This window comes from Zonotrichia albicollis, chromosome 6, assembly GCF_047830755.1.
Source record: "Zonotrichia albicollis isolate bZonAlb1 chromosome 6, bZonAlb1.hap1, whole genome shotgun sequence".
NCBI classification, from domain to species: domain Eukaryota; kingdom Metazoa; phylum Chordata; class Aves; order Passeriformes; family Passerellidae; genus Zonotrichia; species Zonotrichia albicollis.
This window is the reverse complement of record NC_133824.1, coordinates 21,682,361-21,687,330: the sequence shown is the minus strand read 5'-3', so window position 1 is coordinate 21,687,330 and position 4,970 is coordinate 21,682,361. Positions and strand designations below refer to the sequence as shown.

The 4,970-nt window shown below is 34.2% G+C and overlaps 1 long non-coding RNA gene across 1 annotated transcript; it reads right to left on the bottom strand.

Moving 5' to 3' along the window:
- Nucleotides 1-351: 351 nt before the first annotated feature.
- LOC141729348 (uncharacterized) lies at nucleotides 352-3,741 on the bottom strand. Its single transcript, XR_012580778.1, has 2 exons — nucleotides 3,639-3,741; nucleotides 352-3,544 (listed from the first exon to the last, which is right to left on the bottom strand). It is a non-coding gene; the product is annotated as an uncharacterized LOC141729348 (long non-coding RNA).
- Nucleotides 3,742-4,970: the final 1,229 nt, after the last annotated feature.

Here is a 4,970-nt window from a genome sequence, read left to right as displayed (position 1 = left end):
AGGCATATAATACCCAAACTTGGAACAAAACCACATTCATAAATGTAAAATATTTTTGGGGTAAATTCACTTCTGTACTCAATGAAAATGACCCCTTCTTGTGTACTTCACTGTGCTCATGAGAATCTGGGAGCTTATGACCTTTCAGTTTCATACAAATTAGGTGTTAAATGAGTATCAAAAACTCTGGAGATTTCTCAATTTGTATACAACACCAGAACCTCCATATTTCTTGGGTAAGGCTTATGGTAGAAGAATTCTAATTTCGTAAGTAACTGATTAAGTGAAAGACTATCAGACTCATTTGGTTTAACATTGGATATTGTGTTTAATGACATTTCCCATACAGGATGCTGCATATTATAAGGGCATTTTTCTTTTATTTTTTTTTTTCAGGGAATAGCAATTTGCACTTTTTTCAGGAGTTAGCTCTTGGTGGAAAAACTTGATTTATAGTAGAACATGTTGCTATCCCTGTAGGCTTGAGAGATTTGTTTCTTTCAAGGATGGATAGTTTGTTTTCAACAGGTACAGAAGGAAAAACACATGGTATAGAAGGTAGCACAAAATCTGAACAACAACTTAACTGTAGGATGAACTATGGTACAGAAATGTCCTCTTACGCTTACACTAACAAATTCAGTTCATTTCCATTATCTAGGAATGAGATTGTGGAGGAGTTTATGTGAACAGCAAATTGAGAATATTTCACACCTGTATCACCCAGCTGTTGATGGATAGTGTCACTTAGGGCAGATTCCTAGTAGCTTTCATAAGTATGAAATTCTGTTTTAGGCTTTGTAAATGAAACATTTTTTATTCACACTAATGTCCATTTTAAATCTCAATACACATTTTTTAACACAAAATATTTTTTTTTAATTGAAAAGTTTAAATTATTTAAGTGGACTTTCCCTGGACCATGGGCTTCATTCAACTTGAGCAACAATAGTATAGTCAAATTAATTTCTTAATAGAAAGTGTTTGCTGTAAAGTAAAAATGATCTGGAATCACTACTAAATAGCATAGCCAGGAGAATCCAGGAATTAGATTTGTGATTTTTGCTCATTTTGAAGTCATCTTGCAATCCTGCTTGTTTTAAGACTATGACTTAGTACAAAATTACAGTTATGCTAGTCACCCTGAAGGGCAATTTTGAACCAAGGTTGCATGGATATTTTAAAGGCATCTAGATGAGGACAGCAACAATTCTTTACTGAAAAATTGAGGACTGGACTCTTTGATGTTTTTTACAAAGTATTACCCCTTATTCAATAAATAGTATCCTTTCCTTAGAATTAAAATAATTAGAAAGTAATTAATGGGTAAAAATAATTTGGTTAATATGAAATGCAGAAAAATATGCAGTCCAAGTAACATTAGAGTTTAATTGCATATCACAATAATAATCGGATTACCTTTGTGGCATAGAATTAAAAAATGCTGGAAAACTTAGGTAATTGGGAGAGTACAGCATACTTCAGAATATATTTATGCAAAAAGAAAGAGAAGGTTCCCAATACTGTAAACATTTTTGTTTTAACAAGTATTTCCCTTTTCATTCAATTTTGTGATATTAGATATATAAAATCTTGACTATAGTTTAAGGTAATTTAGTGGGGCAACACTAAATTACCTTAATTACCTCTTGCTTTCACTGACTTATTTTTTCTGACTAACAGACTAACTACTATGGTAACAAGTAGAATAACTATCTCAAAAAGAAATTTAAAGTTTACAAGATCAAAAAGTAATAGAATCTCACAATCTGTATATTAAAAAAGCTCTAAGTAATGTTTCTTTCTTTGACCTACACAGATTATTCTCTTTCAGTTTAGCTATGATACCAAAAATATTTGGTTTGTCCAGATGTAGAAGCCCAGAAGATAAGGGGCTACTATGTAAGTCTCAAACACCTGTAGCAAATTATCAAGGGCTGCTGGTAAGAACAGGCTGGGAGAAAAGGACAAGATGTTCCTGGAGAAGGGGGCCATACGGAGGCAGGGGAGTCTTTTTGGGGACAAAAGTCCTCATTCTGGCTTCTGGAAATAAGCACCAGGCAGCACAGGGCAAGCAGTAATGAGGTTGAGAGCTGAGCCTGGACTATCAACCAGAGGTCAGTCTGGAGCGGGGTAGAAGCTCACCCAAGCCTCCCGAAGCCCTCCAGCCCACTTCCAGAAAGATCTAAAAGAACAAGCTCTACATGATGACTAGTTTGTATAGCATGAGAGAAACTTCCATTCAGAGCAGGAAAAGCTTATCTAAGCTTTAAAAAGGAATCACCACAAAAATTGGGTGGTGGGCGCCCAGAATCCTGAATGACACATTAGCTGGAGGTAGTTTTAACCAGAAAAATAAAAGATGGATAGACAAACATTCACAGATGAAAGCAAGTCACCTATAGTGCCTTCTTCTGAAAAAAGGGTCAGTATATTAGAGTTACAACTTTAAAAACCCATGGAATAGCAATAGCCAGGAGTAAAACAATCAATTTCTCATTGTGTTCTGCACCCAATACAAAGCAAAACCAAAACAAAACAAATTAGTCTGGGGAAGGGTTTTGGGGATATAACCCTCATATAACTCAATGAGGGTTATATCTCAGTTTCATCAGAAGATTCTCAAGCTGTCCAAATATCTCAAATTAAAATTATCAGTATTCAAAATACATTAGAAAATTTAAGGGTAGTAATCATCATTTAAAAAACTGAAATTAACCAAAGTAAGATTAGAGCAACTACAGAGGAGAAGTTCTAGATTTTTTAAAATATGTGCTTGTTTCTTTGAATTTTCAATGTGATAATTCCTACCATGTTTTTATAACTATATTCTGACTATACTGGATAATACAGAGGTGCTGAGCAAGTCAATTCAAGCTTCCCTTCTCTTATGACATAGTCCAATTTTGCATTACCTGCCTGTCAGAAAAATCATCTACTTTCAGAACCGGAAGTGCTTCACACAGCTCTGAAATGCATCTAGGTGACCAGATTAGAAGCATGGTTTGGCCTAAGAGTTTATCAAAGAAAACCACTTAATGCTCTTTCCTTTTTATGATACAGTACATGGAATGTTTCTGTTTTCTCACAAAATGCCCTTAATTGGGCAATTGACAAATCCACTGGAATGAAAACTTTTATTTTATAGTTACAGGAAAGAAAAATAGTAAGAAGATTTAAACCAGACTTCAAATTACCATGTTTCGATTTTTGCTACTAATTTTTTTTCAAATGTATTTGGTAGCAATGGTCAAACTAAATGGCAAACCTTTTCTACTTGGAATAGAAATCTGGAAGTTCCAGATTCCATTCCTTCCAGCTGCAAGCTAACTATAATCCCCAGTGTTAACACTGCGGAACAAAATAGGAGTTAGTGCACAGTCAGAGCTCTTCTAGTTTGGTTAAAATATTACCTATATAATACTCACTTTTCTGTATGGTGAGAATATTATTTATAGTGCACTTCTCAGTTGAATTCTGTTTGAATTATATGTTTCTGGGCCAGTAATTCAAATGGCAGGGGAACAATGAAGCTGAAATAGATCTAAAAAGATTTAGTGTTACTCAATGCATGGAGGAAAATCTATTCAACTGTTTAAAGATTCTATATTCTTCTCTCTCAAAGACAGAAAGTTTACCTTCAAATTCACAAATTCCTCCAGAGATTCTGGGATCATTGGTTTGGGAAGGGCTGGTAGCCTCAGTCTCTTTCCATAACACTGCTGCAGAGGCTAAAATGATTGGAAAAAAAGGTCTCCTTATAAAATTGCAGAGAATATTTTGAGTCTTGTACTTAGTCATAACTGAAAATTACCAGCTATATGAGTGTAACCTAAATTGTGTAAAATTAGTAAGTAGTGAATGTTTCAAAACCAAAACATATGCAACAAGAGATTCACATAGTCCAAATCTTTTTTCAAATTAATATGAATTTTTCAGCCTATAGCTTTTTAATTCCTCCATTGATACCCACCTGCACTAGTTTTGGTTGGGATAGAGGTAATTTTCTTCACAGTGACTAGCATGGGGCTGGGTTTGGATTTGCACTGGACACAGTGATAATAACAGAGATGTTTTTGTTACTGTTGATCAGGGCTTACACAGATCCAAGAGGAAATAAGAGCCCTGCTTGCTCTTTAGTGGCTTCCCTTGGACATGATCAAGATGTGTACATACTGTTGAAGGACAGTAAGGGTATGTAAAAGATATTTCACTGCATTGTTTACTCTGTAATCTTCATTCTATATCAGGTTTGCCAGTTTGATACAATATTACTCGTAATGAAGTAAATGATCCAGTTAAGACCTATGCAGCATTATATTGTTTTCACTCTTTGTCAACACAAAATGAACTTGAAGAAAGTACTATGAATTAAAAATATCAAGACTGGGCAAGTCTCTCTCCTACAGTGTGGCCCACAATGAAAACATAAAGTTGTTATCTGTACCATTTCTATTTCCACATATTCTTGATATTTTTTTCATTATTCTAGGTTCTTTTTTTTCCATTTTGACTTCACTGGAAGGTACAATCAAAAAATATTTTTTTCCTCTGTTACAGATACTACCATATTAATACTTGCTGTGGCACTACTGCTTGCTCTTCCAGAGTAAAGAATTTTAAAGGCAAAGTAAACATTTAACAATCTTCTTTTGTAACAAAGCTATATTCTTCATTTATTTCTGAAAACTGGAAAATAAGCTTTCATGGATAAATTATAAAATTTAACATAAATTACTTGGACTTAGATAATACTGTTTCTTCATCTTCAATGATCCTTAGAATGAAAGAAAGGTAAAGATTTCCATGTCCCTTGGTTGAGACTCTTTTATAGGATTCTTTGGTACAACCTGTCTTCATGTCAGATAGGATAAAAGAATCTTTCCTCTCATAATCTCATTCCTGAAGTTGGTCCTTTCACAGGACTGATGAATACTGCAAAATATTCCACAGAGTACTGTCTTCTTTCA